Source organism: Aegilops tauschii, chromosome 4, assembly GCF_002575655.3.
Source record: "Aegilops tauschii subsp. strangulata cultivar AL8/78 chromosome 4, Aet v6.0, whole genome shotgun sequence".
NCBI classification, from domain to species: Eukaryota; Viridiplantae; Streptophyta; class Magnoliopsida; order Poales; family Poaceae; genus Aegilops; species Aegilops tauschii.
The window spans coordinates 164,981,745-165,002,196 of NC_053038.3; the positions used below are offsets into that span (position 1 = coordinate 164,981,745).

General features: G+C 41.7%; 4 long non-coding RNA genes across 4 annotated transcripts; all 4 read left to right on the top strand.

The window, feature by feature from the left end:
- The first annotated feature begins 5,092 nt into the window (after positions 1–5,092).
- On the top strand, positions 5,093–6,691 carry LOC141021260 (uncharacterized). Its single transcript, XR_012181677.1, has 3 exons — positions 5,093–5,181; positions 5,617–5,736; positions 6,408–6,691. It is a non-coding gene; the product is annotated as an uncharacterized lncRNA (long non-coding RNA).
- Positions 6,692–7,496: 805 nt separating this feature from the next.
- On the top strand, positions 7,497–8,794 carry LOC141021259 (uncharacterized). The gene is made up of 3 exons (XR_012181676.1): positions 7,497–7,600; positions 8,296–8,433; positions 8,576–8,794. It is a non-coding gene; the product is annotated as an uncharacterized lncRNA (long non-coding RNA).
- A 7,011-nt stretch (positions 8,795–15,805) lies between these two features.
- Positions 15,806–17,875, top strand: LOC141021261 (uncharacterized). The gene is made up of 4 exons (XR_012181678.1): positions 15,806–16,199; positions 16,283–16,345; positions 16,780–16,899; positions 17,571–17,875. It is a non-coding gene; the product is annotated as an uncharacterized lncRNA (long non-coding RNA).
- A 784-nt stretch (positions 17,876–18,659) lies between these two features.
- On the top strand, positions 18,660–19,957 carry LOC120962488 (uncharacterized). The gene is made up of 3 exons (XR_005753247.3): positions 18,660–18,763; positions 19,459–19,596; positions 19,739–19,957. It is a non-coding gene; the product is annotated as an uncharacterized lncRNA (long non-coding RNA).
- Positions 19,958–20,452: the final 495 nt, after the last annotated feature.

Here is a 20,452-nt window from a genome sequence, read left to right on the forward strand (position 1 = left end):
AGAATCGATTGAGGCGACTGATGCAGGGTTAAAGTACCAGTGCGCTTTCAAGACCTTGATGAAATGCCTCCGAAGCATTGAATCGAGTCAGAACCAACTTCAACACTTCTTCACTCGGACCTCAATCCATTCGGGGGCTAATGACGATGACATGTACCTAGGGTAGGGTCTTAGGCCTGACCTAGACATCCTACCCAAGGACACTGCCCTAGAGTCAAAGGCATTCAAAGTCCAACAGAAGCCACCGACTAAAATCACCCTGAAGTGCAATCCACTCAATAAAATATTCCACTCGGATACCCAATTCCACTCGACCATGATAGTGTTACTCGACCATGATAGTGTTACTCGACCATATGAAGAATCACTCGGAGTACAAAAGATTTAAAGCCACCCCAGGATGGCAACGGTCAGGCGTTCACTCCGTAGTCATAAAGATCATTAATAGCTGGCGTTACCAGTAACACCCTGTCTTAACTCACATTGAACCCTGTGTAACCGAGGGCTGGAGGGACTTGGCGCGCTCTATATAAGCCACCCCCTCCTCTGGCAGAAGGGTTCGCATCCCCTATAACTTCAACACATATCTAGTCGACAAAGCCTCCGAGGCACCAAGACGTAGGGTTGTTACCTCCTCCGAGAGGGGCCTGAACTCATAAACTTGTGTGTACAACCTCGCTGTAGCTAGGACCTTGCCTCCTCCTACGTACCCTACACTATTACTGTCAGACTCGCTCCTACGACACCTAGGTCATTAATTTGACCAAGTTAATAAGAGGCATGCATTACAAAAAATATATCATTAGAAACTTTAGATATTCCACTACAAGAAATATGTCAACTTGTGACCTTCTCTCAGTGACCCCGGCTGAATTGGTCGTAAATCCACGGCCATTTCGCTTGGAAGGGCTCAAACCCTGAAATTGCCTTATACCAAATGGTCATAAAGCAGACAAGAGTGGTCAACGACCTTATTTCTACCTGATTACGACCAATATAAATGGTCATGAGGTTGTGAACGTGGATGCATTGGTACTTAGGGTGTCGCTCAAGGTGGGCTTGGGCCTCGGTGGAATGAGGCCACCTTCTCTTTAAAAAAAATCTGTGTGCCATGTAGGCCCCGACCCATCCAGGAAGAAATGTGGATGCCCTCATATTACTCAAAAAAAACATATATTCGGCCCAACGAAAATGGGAAAATAACAAGTTTTTCATGTATTTAAATTTTTCTAACCAATATCAACAATGTTTTATATGTATACAAAAATGTACAATGTGTAAAAACAAATATAGACATCAAAACGTATGTATGAAAAGATGTTTTTTGTTGGGAATATATATGAAAATATGTTAATCATGTATTTGAAAAAAGTTAAACATATATAAACAATATGTACAATGTGTCTTAAAAAATGTAGACATGTGTTCAAAATATTAGACATCAAAATATTTATTAAAAATGTTGATGATGTAACTAAAAACCGTTTAATATCTATAAAATATGTTTCTAGTGTACACAAATTTGTTCATAAAATGTGGTCTAATATTTTTGAAAAATGGAGAAGTTTTTTTTACAAAAAATATTTGTTAGGTTCTTCACAAAAAAACTCATTTTGGAACTCGAAAAATGGAAATGAATATGCGGAAAATTTGTCTTTTTCACGAGAGGTGGATCAAAAACTTTTTACACCCAACCATTTGGTCAATTTTACATTAAATATGGCCTAGTATTTTAGAAATTTGATTTGGTCTAATTTTGCAACAAATATATGGTAGGTTCTTCACAAAAAAACTCATTTTGGGCACTAAAAAAATGGAAAATTGATTTTTTGTCCAAAGAAGATAAAAACTCCCTTACGAAACATTGTTCGTCATTGCAAGATGCACACTTGTGCACTATATGAGATCATTTGAACAAACTATGCCATGAATTTTTTATGCCCGTTTCAAAATGCGGTCAAAACGGCGGGCTTGACCGTCCTAGCTAGTTGTTGAATCTTGGAAAACTTTTGATGTTTCTCTGATTAAATAGATACTTGTGTACCTATAGATGATTTTTGGGAAAATAAAGAGCAAACTATGAGGCAGTTGCAGTTCCAATTTGACCCGCTTCCTACTAAATCGGCAGAAATTTGTCTTTTTCACCAGAGGTGGATCAAGGTTTTTGACACCCAACCATTTGGTCAATTTTGCATTAAATATGGCCTAGTATTTTAAAAAATTGATTTGGTCCAATTTTGCAACAAATATATGATAGGTCCTTCACAAAAAAACTCATTACGGGCACTCAAAAAATGGAAAATGAAATTTTCGTGCAAAGAAAATGAAAACTCCCTTAGGCAACATTGTTTGGAATTCCAAGATGCACCCTTGTGCACAATATGAGATCATTTGAACAAACTATGCCATGAATGTGGCCATAAGCATCATTTGGCTTGAAAGCCATGAATCTTCACGCATGATAGCTCATTTCTGATAACACTTTTTTAAAATAATTACTGTATTACAAGTTTATTATTTTTTCTGGCAACTTGGTCACATATAATGACACAATGCGAAGGTTTTCCATTTTTTGATTTTTTTTGATTTTTTTATGCCCGTTTCAAAATGCGGTCAAAACAGCGGGCTTGACCGTTCTTAGCTAGGGGTTGAATCTTGGAAAATTTTGACGTTTCTCTGATTCAATAGATACTTATGTACCTAGAAATGATTTTTGGAAAAAATAAAGAGCAAACTATGAGGCAGCTGCAATTCAAATTTGACCCGCTTCCAACGGAATGGACGAAATTTGTCTTTTTCACCAGAGGTGGGTCAAAGCTTCTGACACCCAACCATTTGGTCAATTGTGCATTAAATATGGCCTAATATTTTAGAAAAATGATTTGGTCCAATTTTGCAACAAATATATGGTAGGTCCTTCACAAAAAAAACTCATTTCGGGCACTCAAAAATGGAAAATTAAATTTCCGTGCAAAGAAAATGAAAACTCCCTGAGGCAACATTGTTTGTAATTCCAAGATGCACCCTTGTGCACAATATGAGATCATTTGAACAAACTATGCCATGAATGTGGCCATAAGATTGATCATTTGGCTTGAAAGCCATGAATCTTCACACATGATATCTCATTTCTAAGAACACTTTTTTAAAATAATTACCGTATTACAAGGTTATTATTTTTTCTTGAAACTTGGTCACATATAATGACACAATGCGAAGGTTTTCCAATTTTTCGATTTTTTCATTTCTTATGCCCGTTTCAAAATGCGGTCAAAACGGCGAGCTTGACCGTTCCTAGCTAGGGGTTGAATCTTGAAAAACTTTTGATGTTTATCTGATTAAATAGATAGTTATGTACCTATAAATGATTTTTGGAAAAAATAAAGAGCAAACTATGAGGCAGCTGCAGTTCAAATTTGACCCGCTTCCTACTAAATTGGCAGAAATTTGTCTTTTTCACCAGAGGTGGGTCAAAGCTTCTGACACCTAACCATTTGGTCAATTGTGCATTAAATATGGCCTAATATTTTAGAAAAATGATTTGGTCCAATTTTGCAACAAATATATGGTAGGTCCTTCACAAAAAAACTGATTTCGGGCACTCAAAAAATGGAAAATGAAATTTCCGTGCAAAGAAAATGAAAACTCCCTTAGGCAACATTGTTTGGAATTCCAAGATGCACCCGTGTGCACAATATTAGATCATTTGAACAAACTATGCCATGAATGTGGCCATAAGATTGATCATTTGGCTTGAAAGCCATGAATCTTCACACATGATAGCTCATTTCTAAGAACACTTTTTTAAAATAATTACCGTATTACAAGGTTATTATTTTTTCTTGAAACTTGGTCACATATAATGACACAATGCGAAGGTTTTCCAATTTTTCGATTTTTTCATTTCTTATGCCCGTTTCAAAATGCGGTCAAAACGGCAGGCTTGACCGTTCCTAGCTAGGGGTTGAATCTTGGAAAACTTTTGATGTTTCTATGATTAAATAGATACTTATGTACCTAGAAATGATTTTTGTAAAAAATAAAGAGCAAACTATGAGGCAGCTACAGTTCAAATTTGACCCGCTTCCAACGGAATCGGCGGAAATTTGTCTTTTTCACCAGAGGTGGATCAAAGCTTCTGACACCCAACCATTTGGTCAATTGTGCATTAAATATGGCCTAATATTTTAGAAAAATGATTTGGTCCAATTTTGCAACAAATATATGGTAGATTCTTCACAAAAAAACTTTTTTGGGGCACTCAAAAAATGGAAAATGGCTCTTTTGTGCAATGAAAGTGAAAACCCCCCACATCAACATTGTTTGTCATCCCAAGATACACACATGTGCACACTATTGTTTCATTTTAGCAAACTATAAGTGGTTCATATGTTGAATGTTTACCCTAAATTAGAGGGTGAAAATTATAAGAGAAACAAAAGAAAAAAACAAAACTACCTAAGCTTAATTCTGATTGGTGGAATCACTAGTGGCTTGGATCGATGACCTGGCAAACATCAGTCCATCCATCCGTCCATCGATCCATCCCATCCGACGGTAGCAAACCCCCCTCTCTCGCGCGAACCCCACCCAACCCTACTCTCTCGCGCGAACCCCACCCACGGCAGCAAGCCCTCCTCTCTCTCACGCTAACCCTAGCGCTGCACCCTTCCCTTGCCGCCGCCACCTCCGGCGCCAGATCCTGGCTGCCGCGTCTCCCTCCGACCTCGCCGTCGGCGCTCCCCCTCCCTCACCTCCCCTCACCTCATCGGAAGAGAAGAGGGAGATCATGCGCCCGAGCAGGTCAGGCGGCGGCGGCTCCCAGATCCACAAGGGCTTGGACCTGGAGCTCCATCCCCATGGCAGCGGCGGCGGCTGCGGCTGACGGGTCCGCCATGGGCCTGGACCTAGAGTTCCGTCTCCTCCACGGGGTCGGCTTGCAGATCCGCGCCCCCATGGGTTGGACCTGGTGCTCCATCTCCATGGCGTCGTCTGCTTCCTTTCGGTCGTCCGCGTCCTTTTGCTGCTCGTCGAGGTAAGATATTCTCCCGATTTGCTCTTCCTTTCTCTTCCATTCCCTTACGTGACATGATGTGGCTTCCCTCCCTCCTCACGCAGAGCGCCGTGGTCGTCGTTGCAGAGACCTCCCGGCCCCGGCTCCGCTGCCTGGCGCGCCTTCAGGTCGCCGGTCATCCACCTCTTTTTGCCCCCCGCTCGATCCCATCTGCCTAGGTGGTAGCTCTGCGTAGCATCTGGTCCTTGCCATGCTCTGTGTGTCTGTCTTTAGAGATGCTTTGTGTGTCCGTCTTTAGATGTTTTCATTTGCATCCTAGAATCAATTCATTTGCAATCCATTTGATGTTTTGGATTCATTTGCACAATTAGATCGAGAATAATTGCCACCAAAAAAAAAACCTTGAGTGCTACCTATGAATTGCCTCCTATGAAGAGGACGTAGCATCTCCACTTAATCCCCCCCCCGGCCGCTCAATTTTTCTAACTGTATATATGTGTTGTGTGTACCCCTAGGCATTAAAAACTAGTTGTTAATTTGATTCTTTGCAGTCTGTCTTAAGTTAGCTCCCAGCTCTCACTTCCGTTTACTTGAATGTTTAGGGTGGTGGATGAACGAGACGACTACATTGTGCTCCCAAGAAGATTCTGAACTGCCGAGGCTACCCAACTAGCTGCGAATAGACAGGAGAGGCATGGCTTGGTTACTGACTGCGGTTACTGGTAAGAACCTTTTACATCCTGGTCTAGCTCCAAGTGTACATTCACCACGGTTACTGCCTGTCTATAAACCAGTTTTCAATGTACTAGCGACATGTTTTAGCAATTAAAGTTGCAGTTTCTATAACTGAAATGCTACAAAAATAGGGGCCAAAGTGGTAGATTGTTTCTTTTTTAGGGGCAAAGTGGCAGATTAGTTGGTACTGTAGTAAGTTGCTTATGTTGGTGTGGCGCACTCGGTCATGTTTCTTTGCACTAGAATTTTCAAAAAACACATGATTTTTTTAGGGGTGGTTGTATGAACTGAATTGCTTAGAACTTTCCTATCCAAACAAGAGTTGCCATTTTTCAGTATAATATGAGATTTCTGTGATGAGTAGTCGGATCACTCTACAGACTTTTGTTCTTTGATTTGAAAATTGTAGCTCACGTAGTACAATAGTTGGTGTTGTAGTTGAGCACCTTTCTTTTTCTTCAGTACAACCACATGTTTTTTCTTTAGCTCTCGAACTGTAGTTTACATGGTTGTGCTTTCTTAGCTCTTAGCTTTCTCAATTCTTAAAATGCAGCTCAAATCATTTTGATATATATTTATCCTAGATAGACAATCAATGTTGTTCTATCTAGTTCTACTCGGACAAGTTTCTCAGTTTCATTGATCCTCTCTTTTTCAGCGCGAGTGCTGACGCGGCGGGGCGGGGCTTGCCGCCGCTGCAGTTGGTCCGCGTCGCTGCCCCGCTTCATCTCCACCATGATCCGGTGCCGCCGACCACTCCTGCGCCTCTGCCGCCCCGCCATCTAAGCCACGACGCCCGCTCGTCCTCTGCTTCGGGCGACGGGACATGCGCCGCCCATCGTTGACCTCCAGCGAGCGCCAAGTCCCACGATCCACGACAGCTAGCCCCGCTGCCGGGAGCAAGGAGGACCACCCTTCCAGGTGAGAGATGGAACACCACGGTTAACCTCCTCCGTGTGAAAGGTATTCCATCATCCGGAGGACTCTGCATCATATATGATATTGATTAGTTAGATGAACTCTGCATCATCCTAGAACACCACAGTCTCTGTTAGTGGTATGCATGCATTAAAAACACAAAACATGGTGGCAATGGCTTTGCTGTACTATACATGATTATGATGGCCCTGTTAGTTTATGATGCCCTGAAGATTCAGTGACATGTACGGCCTGACGCTGGCATAAGTTTTATTCAGGGAAGCTCCTACTTGTATCTTTTTTGAATTTTGCAAGTTAAGTAAACCTTCTAGTATTATAATAGAGATTGTAACATGGTGGCTGACGAGTTGCTGTCGCATGCCTGCCAGATTCATCATCTCAGCTGAGTGAGGCAAACTGAACAAAATAACAAGTCAAATAAAGTAGCTACATCTTGTGCTTCAATCAATTTGTACATGGAGCTCCGCGCTTCCTCTTGCTTAAGACATGCTGGATCTTCGCTTATACTTCAAAAAATTGAACGAATCATGCATGCATGTAAACAGAAATCATGATGTAAATTTTCTAATCTAAATTCTGAATTTGAATCAGAGTTGATTGTTAACTCTGAATCTTTCAGACCTCATGGGTTACTCCCAAGTAAGTGTGAAGCCACAGTACGTGTTTAAAAATCTTACAGGTGCCAAGTTAACTTATATGATATTGATTAGTTAGATGGACTCTGCATCATCCTAGAACACCACGGTCTCTGTTAGTGGTATGCATGCATTAGAAACACAATTTGTTTATGTAATCTAACTTGCAATGTGTGTGTGTGGCATGCAGGGAGGTGGTGATCAGGTGAAAAACATATGCCTGGAAGACCTCTGGCACAATGGCGATGTGCAAGCAACGTCCTGTTGCATTCTACTAGTACTGTCTGTCGTCTCGTGTCAGCGTCTCATTATCATGTACAATCTAAATGAGTAATTCGGAGTCGCTTGTGTTTGATTTCAGCTCATAATTTTGTGATATGCTCTTGATCTTGTTCTGTTCCATACTAGGGAGCTTCTTCTCCTCTCATGTTGTTGCTGTCGATTTGATACTAGCTAGAATGATTCCTTGAGCTTGATGATGACATATAGTACACTGTCTTGCTCCAGTGTTACATAATTATTACCACAGTACACACATACCTCGTTGTTGTCCATGGATCTTGTTCTCTGCTGCCAGCATTGACTGGTTGTAGTTGTTTCGGCAGATCACATCACATTCACATGGGCGCATGTGTAGCACTGACTGGTTGTTCACACATAATGTTGGCTGGTTGTACACACATAATGTTGACTGGCTGTAGTAGTTATTGACTGGTTGTACACACATAATGTTGGCTGCTATGTATTGATTTTAGTATCGAAAATGGCTCAAACCTGAAGTACTTAAAATACATTGTCGTTCCTTTCTTGTTTGTTTTGATACCCATATACCTGCCCTGTATTAGCTCTATCCTTTTATGCATGTCAATTCAGTGTTGTTGATTTGATGTTGATGTTTAGTAAGAAGATTTTGATGGATGGGTTTATTTCAGTAGGCTAAATAGGCTATCTTCTTGGTTTGTTGGTGTGCAGATGATCGATGAGCTGAGCTTCTTCCAGTAGTGGTAGCGGAAGTGACGCTAGAGCAGTACATGGATCAGCGGAGCATCATGTCGTTTGGGCAGGGACAAGCTGGGACGACCCTAATACAGCAACACTACCATACCATTGGTACATTTCTCAGTTCCTAGCAACACCTCTTTTTGCATGTTCTGCTGGTATTTATGCACACGGATTGGCCTTCATTATTTTTTTATTTACTGTTAGATTTACTTTTATTTTGTGCCTAAACATTTTATTCTATAACGTGTAGATGCTGGACTTTCATGTTTCTTCGCGAGCATCAGGACAAAGAAGTCGGAGGAAGCAGAGTTCTAGCTCATTGGAGCCCTTTAGGCTGATCCTATTTGTATGTGTGTTATATGATGTAGCAGAACTTGTAGGGCTCATGTGCGATGAGGACATCAATACCATTATTACACCCACAGCCGGGGCTGCTATACATACTGGACCAATTACTAGAGCTCGCGCACGCCAATGTTTATGAGAATATGATGCTGCCTAAATTGGATACATTTGTTTTGCTTACAAATGAAGGGCCTAGCTTGGACAAGAAAGATGAACCTTGGAGCAAGTTCAAGCATGGAGATGATGGCATGCGCAAGGGGGACAAGAACGGAGTTACAAGTGATGATTTCAGGACTTTGAAGCCACCATAATGAGTGCATGAAGCCTTGAAAGAATTATACAAGATGCCTCTTCATAAATTTCGTCCAGAGGCTATTCTAGGTGCTGCGTCACCTTATTTTTGGGCCTGGCCATGTAATTTCGAAATACTTGATTATATGCAGTTTTTAGAGTCCGTATGTGTGGGGATACAAGAGTTAGTGTTGGTTTCGGACCCCTCCTCCAAGGGCCACGAAATTCCCCCTCTCTCCTCCATATATATTGCCCTTAGGGCATCGTTTAGACTTTGGGTTTTGTTTAGATTAAAAGTTCGCCATAGCTGCAACTTCGCGTACTTCGTTTGTGTTCAACGACCAGACAAAGGCGTCACAGAACCGCACCTTCATTAATAAAGCTTTCCTCTTTTATTCACAACATCCAGATTGCAATCTCAGTTTCTTGCTTGTTCTTCGTTTGCTCGCAGGAAATAGACCCTCGTGGTCAGGTTGATTGTGCCCCGGCGTGGTCAATAACCCCTCGGAAGTTGGTTTAGCGATTGCTAAGGCGCGACGTCTTCCCACGTTCGTAGTCGGATCGTCAAAGTCAACTCGCACAGAAAACGATTGCTATCTCATCGAAACATCGGGACACCTTCGCCTCTATCAAGTGGTATCAGATTTCCAGGTTGCTCGATGAGATTTTACAGTTTTTCGTAGTTTAGATCGACTCTGTTCTTCATACCTACAGTCCACAAAAAAGCCAAAAAAAATTAGGGTTAGTTCATCATATCCGAACCAGTCTGAGCCTTTGCATAGTCTTTTCAGTATTTTGCTTTGTTGAATTTGTGGTTGCATCGTCGTGTCTAGTTGCTGGTCTTAGAGTCTAGTCTTTTAAAGTTTCGAGTTCTGGTCATAAGTTGACACGCCGCCGCCGCACCATCATCATCGCCCCTGCCATCTACCACCACCGCTTATCCGCCACCGATCCATCTCCATATACCATCACCAATCCGTATCCATATACCACCACCAATCCGTCTCCATATACCACCACCGCTGCCATATCCTACCACCATATATCCACCACCAATCCGAGTTACTTTCATATTAGGTTTGTTTTCGAGATCCGTCTAATTTTCGATTCGTGTTTCCTTGCCTGAGTAGGTTTCGGAAAAAAAAGTCTGGAAACCCCCGGGCAGTTTTTAGGCCAAAATTTTCGCAGGCAAAAATATTTTTGCCTATCCTATTTTTAGGCTTTTCCGAGTCTTTTAAGCCACGTGCCATCATAGTGATTTTTTTGTCGCACTTTTTCGTCGTCGCTGCCCTGATTTCTGAAAAAGTAAAAAAAAAATCGTGCCCATCCTGTCAGTTTGACCTGGGAAGAGTTTTGAGACACTTGCCATTATAGTGATTTTTTCGCAAAAAAAAGAGGAGCGCAAAAAAAACAGAGCAAAAAAATAATTCCAGAGTGTGCTTTTCCCTTGTTTACGTGCAGCGCCGTGATTTTGTTAGTGTTCTAGGCTCGCGTCTCTAGCACGGTCTAGCCTACATACTAAACGATCAAGTGCTAAGCTAACGGAATGGGTCAAGTTAATCACATCATTCTCTAATGATGTGATCCCGTTAATCAAATGACAACTCATGCCTATGGCTAGGAAACTTAACCATCTTTGATTCAACGAACTAGTCAACTAGTGACACTCTGTTTGTCTATGTATTCACACATGTACTAAGTTTCCGGTTAATACCATTCTAGCATGAATAATAAACATTTATCATGATATAAGTAAATATAAATAGCAACTTTATTATTGCCTCTAGGGCATATTTCCTTAACAGTCTTCTCCTTCACCATGGCGGCGGAGCTCGAGAGGGATGGGCGAGGGCGTGGAGAGCAAGAAGCGACGAGGCGGAGAAGTGGAGAGAAAGGGGAACAAATGGAATGCACAGTGCCTCGCATCGGCCTCGGTGCTTTTTATGGGGCCGCATCCGAGTGGCTAACCCGTGGGCCTGAGCGATCTTATCACATCCCGTAACAGGCGCTGGCTCGATACATGGCGAAAAAGGTGGCACAAAGATCGAGGAGTCCCTATCTAGTCCTTCCGTTTACTGTGTCGCGCCCCGACCCGCGCGCTTCTCCAAAATTTCGAATCCCAGAGATCGGGAGACCACAAAGCATTCAATCGCATCAAAGATGCCATACTCCAATTTACTCGAAGATTTGCCGTATAGTTTACTCGGCGATTTCAGAGGCCAGAATCGATTGAGGCGACTGATGCAGGGTTAAAGTACCAGTGCGCTTTCAAGACCTTGATGAAATGCCTCCGAAGCATTGAATCGTGTCAGAACCAACTTCAACACTTCTTCACTCGGACCTCAATCCATTCGGGGGCTAATGACGATGACATGTACCTAGGGTAGGGTCTTAGGCCTGACCTAGACATCCTACCCAAGGACACTGCCCTAGAGTCAAAGGCATTCAAAGTCCAACAGAAGCCACCGACTAAAATCACCCTGAAGTGCAATCCACTCAATAAAATATTCCACTCGGATACCCAATTCCACTCGACCATGATAGTGTTACTCGACCATATGAAGAATCACTCGGAGTACAAAAGATTTAAAGCCACCCCAGGATGGCAACGGTCAGGCGTTCACTCCGTAGTCATAAAGATCATTAATAGCTGGCGTTACCAGTAACACCCTGTCTTAACTCACATTGAACCCTGTGTAACCGAGGGCTGGAGGGACTTGGCGCGCTCTATATAAGCCACCCCCTCCTCTGGCAGAAGGGTTCGCATCCCCTATAACTTCAACACATATCTAGTCGACAAAGCCTCCGAGGCACCAAGACGTAGGGTTGTTACCTCCTCCGAGAGGGGCCTGAACTCATAAACTTGTGTGTACAACCTCGCTGTAGCTAGGACCTTGCCTCCTCCTACGTACCCTACACTATTACTGTCAGACTCGCTCCTACGACACCTAGGTCATTAATTTGACCAAGTTAATAAGAGGCATGCATTACAAAAAATATATCATTAGAAACTTTAGATATTCCACTACAAGAAATATGTCAACTTGTGACCTTCTCTCAGTGACCCCGGCTGAATTGGTCGTAAATCCACGGCCATTTCGCTTGGAAGGGCTCAAACCCTGAAATTGCCTTATACCAAATGGTCATAAAGCAGACAAGAGTGGTCAACGACCTTATTTCTACCTGATTACGACCAATATAAATGGTCATGAGGTTGTGAACGTGGATGCATTGGTACTTAGGGTGTCGCTCAAGGTAGGCTTGGGCCTCGGTGGAATGAGGCCACCTTCTCTTTAAAAAAAATCTGTGTGCCATGTAGGCCCCGACCCATCCAGGAAGAAATGTGGATGCCCTCATATTACTCACAAAAAACATATATTCGGCCCAACGAAAATGGGAAAATAACAAGTTTTTCATGTATTTAAATTTTTCTAACCAATATCAACAATGTTTTATATGTATACAAAAATGTACAATGTGTAAAAACAAATATAGACATCAAAACGTATGTATGAAAAGATGTTTTTTGTTGGGAATATATATGAAAATATGTTAATCATGTATTTGAAAAAAGTTAAACATATATAAACAATATGTACAATGTGTCTTAAAAAATGTAGACATGTGTTCAAAATATTAGACATCAAAATATTTATTAAAAATGTTGATGATGTAACTAAAAACCGTTTAATATCTATAAAATATGTTTCTAGTGTACACAAATTTGTTCATAAAATGTGGTCTAATATTTTTGAAAAATGGAGAAGTTTTTTTTACAAAAAATATTTGTTAGGTTCTTCACAAAAAAACTCATTTTGGAACTCGAAAAATGGAAATGAATATGCGGAAAATTTGTCTTTTTCACGAGAGGTGGATCAAAAACTTTTTACACCCAACCATTTGGTCAATTTTACATTAAATATGGCCTAGTATTTTAGAAATTTGATTTGGTCTAATTTTGCAACAAATATATGGTAGGTTCTTCACAAAAAAACTCATTTTGGGCACTAAAAAAATGGAAAATTGATTTTTTGTCCAAAGAAGATAAAAACTCCCTTACGAAACATTGTTCGTCATTGCAAGATGCACACTTGTGCACTATATGAGATCATTTGAACAAACTATGCCATGAATTTTTTATGCCCGTTTCAAAATGCGGTCAAAACGGCGGGCTTGACCGTCCTAGCTAGTTGTTGAATCTTGGAAAACTTTTGATGTTTCTCTGATTAAATAGATACTTGTGTACCTATAGATGATTTTTGGGAAAATAAAGAGCAAACTATGAGGCAGTTGCAGTTCCAATTTGACCCGCTTCCTACTAAATCGGCAGAAATTTGTCTTTTTCACCAGAGGTGGATCAAGGTTTTTGACACCCAACCATTTGGTCAATTTTGCATTAAATATGGCCTAGTATTTTAAAAAATTGATTTGGTCCAATTTTGCAACAAATATATGATAGGTCCTTCACAAAAAAACTCATTTCGGGCACTCAAAAAATGGAAAATGAAATTTTCGTGCAAAGAAAATGAAAACTCCCTTAGGCAACATTGTTTGGAATTCCAAGATGCACCCTTGTGCACAATATGAGATCATTTGAACAAACTATGCCATGAATGTGGCCATAAGCATCATTTGGCTTGAAAGCCATGAATCTTCACGCATGATAGCTCATTTCTGATAACACTTTTTTAAAATAATTACTGTATTACAAGTTTATTATTTTTTCTGGCAACTTGGTCACATATAATGACACAATGCGAAGGTTTTCCATTTTTTGATTTTTTTTGAATTTTTTATGCCCGTTTCAAAATGCGGTCAAAACAGCGGGCTTGACCGTTCTTAGCTAGGGGTTGAATCTTGGAAAATTTTGACGTTTCTCTGATTCAATAGATACTTATGTACCTAGAAATGATTTTTGGAAAAAATAAAGAGCAAACTATGAGGCAGCTGCAATTCAAATTTGACCCGCTTCCAACGGAATGGACGAAATTTGTCTTTTTCACCAGAGGTGGGTCAAAGCTTCTGACACCCAACCATTTGGTCAATTGTGCATTAAATATGGCCTAATATTTTAGAAAAATGATTTGGTCCAATTTTGCAACAAATATATGGTAGGTCCTTCACAAAAAAAACTCATTTCGGGCACTCAAAAATGGAAAATTAAATTTCCGTGCAAAGAAAATGAAAACTCCCTGAGGCAACATTGTTTGTAATTCCAAGATGCACCCTTGTGCACAATATGAGATCATTTGAACAAACTATGCCATGAATGTGGCCATAAGATTGATCATTTGGCTTGAAAGCCATGAATCTTCACACATGATATCTCATTTCTAAGAACACTTTTTTAAAATAATTACCGTATTACAAGGTTATTATTTTTTCTTGAAACTTGGTCACATATAATGACACAATGCGAAGGTTTTCCAATTTTTCGATTTTTTCATTTCTTATGCCCGTTTCAAAATGCGGTCAAAACGGCGAGCTTGACCGTTCCTAGCTAGGGGTTGAATCTTGAAAAACTTTTGATGTTTATCTGATTAAATAGATAGTTATGTACCTATAAATGATTTTTGGAAAAAATAAAGAGCAAACTATGAGGCAGCTGCAGTTCAAATTTGACCCGCTTCCTACTAAATTGGCAGAAATTTGTCTTTTTCACCAGAGGTGGGTCAAAGCTTCTGACACCTAACCATTTGGTCAATTGTGCATTAAATATGGCCTAATATTTTAGAAAAATGATTTGGTCCAATTTTTCAACAAATATATGGTAGGTCCTTCACAAAAAAACTGATTTCGGGCACTCAAAAAATGGAAAATGAAATTTCCGTGCAAAGAAAATGAAAACTCCCTTAGGCAACATTGTTTGGAATTCCAAGATGCACCCGTGTGCACAATATTAGATCATTTGAACAAACTATGCCATGAATGTGGCCATAAGATTGATCATTTGGCTTGAAAGCCATGAATCTTCACACATGATAGCTCATTTCTAAGAACACTTTTTTAAAATAATTACCGTATTACAAGGTTATTATTTTTTCTTGAAACTTGGTCACATATAATGACACAATGCGAAGGTTTTCCAATTTTTCGATTTTTTCATTTCTTATGCCCGTTTCAAAATGCGGTCAAAACGGCAGGCTTGACCGTTCCTAGCTAGGGGTTGAATCTTGGAAAACTTTTGATGTTTCTATGATTAAATAGATACTTATGTACCTAGAAATGATTTTTGTAAAAAATAAAGAGCAAACTATGAGGCAGCTACAGTTCAAATTTGACCCGCTTCCAACGGAATCGGCGGAAATTTGTCTTTTTCACCAGAGGTGGATCAAAGCTTCTGACACCCAACCATTTGGTCAATTGTGCATTAAATATGGCCTAATATTTTAGAAAAATGATTTGGTCCAATTTTGCAACAAATATATGGTAGATTCTTCACAAAAAAACTTTTTTGGGGCACTCAAAAAATGGAAAATGGCTCTTTTGTGCAATGAAAGTGAAAACCCCCCCACATCAACATTGTTTGTCATCCCAAGATACACACATGTGCACACTATTGTTTCATTTTAGCAAACTATAAGTGGTTCATATGTTGAATGTTTACCCTAAATTAGAGGGTGAAAATTATAAGAGAAACAAAAGAAAAAAACAAAACTACCTAAGCTTAATTCTGATTGGTGGAATCACTAGTGGCTTGGATCGATGACCTGGCAAACATCAGTCCATCCATCCGTCCATCGATCCATCCCATCCGACGGTAGCAAACCCCCCTCTCTCGCGCGAACCCCACCCAACCCTACTCTCTCGCGCGAACCCCACCCACGGCAGCAAGCCCTCCTCTCTCTCACGCTAACCCTAGCGCTGCACCCTTCCCTTGCCGCCGCCACCTCCGGCGCCAGATCCTGGCTGCCGCGTCTCCCTCCGACCTCGCCGTCGGCGCTCCCCCTCCCTCACCTCCCCTCACCTCATCGGAAGAGAAGAGGGAGATCATGCGCCCGAGCAGGTCAGGCGGCGGCGGCTCCCAGATCCACAAGGGCTTGGACCTGGAGCTCCATCCCCATGGCAGCGGCGGCGGCTGCGGCTGACGGGTCCGCCATGGGCCTGGACCTAGAGTTCCGTCTCCTCCACGGGGTCGGCTTGCAGATCCGCGCCCCCATGGGTTGGACCTGGTGCTCCATCTCCATGGCGTCGTCTGCTTCCTTTCGGTCGTCCGCGTCCTTTTGCTGCTCGTCGAGGTAAGATATTCTCCCGATTTGCTCTTCCTTTCTCTTCCATTCCCTTACGTGACATGATGTGGCTTCCCTCCCTCCTCACACAGAGCGCCGTGGTCGTCGTTGCAGAGACCTCCCGGCCCCGGCTCCGCTGCCTGGCGCGCCTTCAGGTCGCCGGTCATCCACCTCTTTTTGCCCCCCGCTCGATCCCATCTGCCTAGGTGGTAGCTCTGCGTAGCATCTGGTCCTTGCCATGCTCTGTGTGTCTGTCTTTAGAGATGCTTTGTGTGTCCGTCTTTAGATGTTTTCATTTGCATCCTAGAATCAATTCATTTGCAATCCATTTGATGTTTTGGATTCATTTGCACAATTAGATCGAGAATAATTGCCACCAAAAAAAAAACCTTGAGTGCTACCTATGAATTGCCTCCTATGAAGAGGACGTAGCATCTCCACTTAATCCCCCCCCGGCCGCTCAATTTTTCTAACTGTATATATGTGTTGTGTGTACCCCTAGGCATTAAAAACTAGTTGTTAATTTGATTCTTTGCAGTCTGTCTTAAGTTAGCTCCCAGCTCTCACTTCCGTTTACTTGAATGTTTAGGGTGGTGGATGAACGAGACGACTACATTGTGCTCCCAAGAAGATTCTGAACTGCCGAGGCTACCCAACTAGCTGCGAATAGACAGGAGAGGCATGGCTTGGTTACTGACTGCGGTTACTGGTAAGAACCTTTTACATCCTGGTCTAGCTCCAAGTGTACATTCACCACGGTTACTGCCTGTCTATAAACCAGTTTTCAATGTACTAGCGACATGTTTTAGCAATTAAAGTTGCAGTTTCTATAACTGAAATGCTACAAAAATAGGGGCCAAAGTGGTAGATTGTTTCTTTTTTAGGGGCAAAGTGGCAGATTAGTTGGTACTGTAGTAAGTTGCTTATGTTGGTGTGGCGCACTCGGTCATGTTTCTTTGCACTAGAATTTTCAAAAAACACATGATTTTTTTAGGGGTGGTTGTATGAACTGAATTGCTTAGAACTTTCCTATCCAAACAAGAGTTGCCATTTTTCAGTATAATATGAGATTTCTGTGATGAGTAGTCGGATCACTCTACAGACTTTTGTTCTTTGATTTGAAAATTGTAGCTCACGTAGTACAATAGTTGGTGTTGTAGTTGAGCACCTTTCTTTTTCTTCAGTACAACCACATGTTTTTTCTTTAGCTCTCGAACTGTAGTTTACATGGTTGTGCTTTCTTAGCTCTTAGCTTTCTCAATTCTTAAAATGCAGCTCAAATCATTTTGATATATATTTATCCTAGATAGACAATCAATGTTGTTCTATCTAGTTCTACTCGGACAAGTTTCTCAGTTTCATTGATCCTCTCTTTTTCAGCGCGAGTGCTGACGCGGCGGGGCGGGGCTTGCCGCCGCTGCAGTTGGTCCGCGTCGCTGCCCCGCTTCATCTCCACCATGATCCGGTGCCGCCGACCACTCCTGCGCCTCTGCCGCCCCGCCATCTAAGCCACGACGCCCGCTCGTCCTCTGCTTCGGGCGACGGGACATGCGCCGCCCATCGTTGACCTCCAGCGAGCGCCAAGTCCCACGATCCACGACAGCTAGCCCCGCTGCCGGGAGCAAGGAGGACCACCCTTCCAGGTGAGAGATGGAACACCACGGTTAACCTCCTCCGTGTGAAAGGTATTCCATCATCCGGAGGACTCTGCATCATATATGATATTGATTAGTTAGATGAACTCTGCATCATCCTAGAACACCACAGTCTCTGTTAGTGGTATGCATGCATTAAAAACACAAAACATGGTGGCAATGGCTTTGCTGTACTATACATGATTATGATGGCCCTGTTAGTTTATGATGCCCTGAAGATTCAGTGACATGTACGGCCTGACGCTGGCATAAGTTTTATTCAGGGAAGCTCCTACTTGTATCTTTTTTGAATTTTGCAAGTTAAGTAAACCTTCTAGTATTATAATAGAGATTGTAACATGGTGGCTGACGAGTTGCTGTCGCATGCCTGCCAGATTCATCATCTCAGCTGAGTGAGGCAAACTGAACAAAATAACAAGTCAAATAAAGTAGCTACATCTTGTGCTTCAATCAATTTGTACATGGAGCTCCGCGCTTCCTCTTGCTTAAGACATGCTGGATCTTCGCTTATACTTCAAAAAATTGAACGAATCATGCATGCATGTAAACAGAAATCATGATGTAAATTTTCTAATCTAAATTCTGAATTTGAATCAGAGTTGATTGTTAACTCTGAATCTTTCAGACCTCATGGGTTACTCCCAAGTAAGTGTGAAGCCACAGTACGTGTTTAAAAATCTTACAGGTGCCAAGTTAACTTATATGATATTGATTAGTTAGATGGACTCTGCATCATCCTAGAACACCACGGTCTCTGTTAGTGGTATGCATGCATTAGAAACACAATTTGTTTATGTAATCTAACTTGCAATGTGTGTGTGTGGCATGCAGGGAGGTGGTGATCAGGTGAAAAACATATGCCTGGAAGACCTCTGGCACAATGGCGATGTGCAAGCAACGTCCTGTTGCATTCTACTAGTACTGTCTGTCGTCTCGTGTCAGCGTCTCATTATCATGTACAATCTAAATGAGTAATTCGGAGTCGCTTGTGTTTGATTTCAGCTCATAATTTTGTGATATGCTCTTGATCTTGTTCTGTTCCATACTAGGGAGCTTCTTCTCCTCTCATGTTGTTGCTGTCGATTTGATACTAGCTAGAATGATTCCTTGAGCTTGATGATGACATATAGTACACTGTCTTGCTCCAGTGTTACATAATTATTACCACAGTACACACATACCTCGTTGTTGTCCATGGATCTTGTTCTCTGCTGCCAGCATTGACTGGTTGTAGTTGTTTCGGCAGATCACATCACATTCACATGGGCGCATGTGTAGCACTGACTGGTTGTTCACACATAATGTTGGCTGGTTGTACACACATAATGTTGACTGGCTGTAGTAGTTATTGACTGGTTGTACACACATAATGTTGGCTGCTATGTATTGATTTTAGTATCGAAAATGGCTCAAACCTGAAGTACTTAAAATACATTGTCGTTCCTTTCTTGTTTGTTTTGATACCCATATACCTGCCCTGTATTAGCTCTATCCTTTTATGCATGTCAATTCAGTGTTGTTGATTTGATGTTGATGTTTAGTAAGAAGATTTTGATGGATGGGTTTATTTCAGTAGGCTAAATAGGCTATCTTCTTGGTTTGTTGGTGTGCAGATGATCGATGAGCTGAGCTTCTTCCAGTAGTGGTAGCGGAAGTGACGCTAGAGCAGTACATGGATCAGCGGAGCATCATGTCGTTTGGGCAGGGACAAGCTGGGACGACCCTAATACAGCAACACTACCATACCATTGGTACATTTCTCAGTTCCTAGCAACACCTCTTTTTGCATGTTCTGCTGGTATTTATGCACACGGATTGGCCTTCATTATTTTTTTATTTACTGTTAGATTTACTTTTATTTTGTGCCTAAACATTTTATTCTATAACGTGTAGATGCTGGACTTTCATGTTTCTTCGCGAGCATCAGGACAAAGAAGTCGGAGGAAGCAGAGTTCTAGCTCATTGGAGCCCTTTAGGCTGATCCTATTTGTATGTGTGTTATATGATGTAGCAGAACTTGTAGGGCTCATGTGCGATGAGGACATCAATACCATTATTACACCCACAGCCGGGGCTGCTATACATACTGGACCAATTACTAGAGCTCGCGCACGCCAATGTTTATGAGAATATGATGCTGCCTAAATTGGATACATTTGTTTTGCTTACAAATGAAGGGCCTAGCTTGGACAAGAAAGATGAACCTTGGAGCAAGTTCAAGCATGGAGATGATGGCATGTGCAAGGGGGACAAGAACGGAGTTACAAGTGATGATTTCAGGACTTTGAAGCCACCATAATGAGTGCATGAAGCCTTGAAAGAATTATACAAGATGCCTCTTCATAAATTTCGTCCAGAGGCTATTCTAGGTGCTGCGTCACCTTATTTTTGGGCCTGGCCATGTAATTTCGAAATACTTGATTATATGCAGTTTTTAGAGTCCGTATGTGTGGGGATACAAGAGTTAGTGTTGGTTTCGGACCCCTCCTCCAAGGGCCACGAAATTCCCCCTCTCTCCTCCATATATACTGCCCTTAGGGCATCGTTTAGACTTTGGGTTTTGTTTAGATTAAAAGTTCGCCATAGCTGCAACTTCGCGTACTTCGT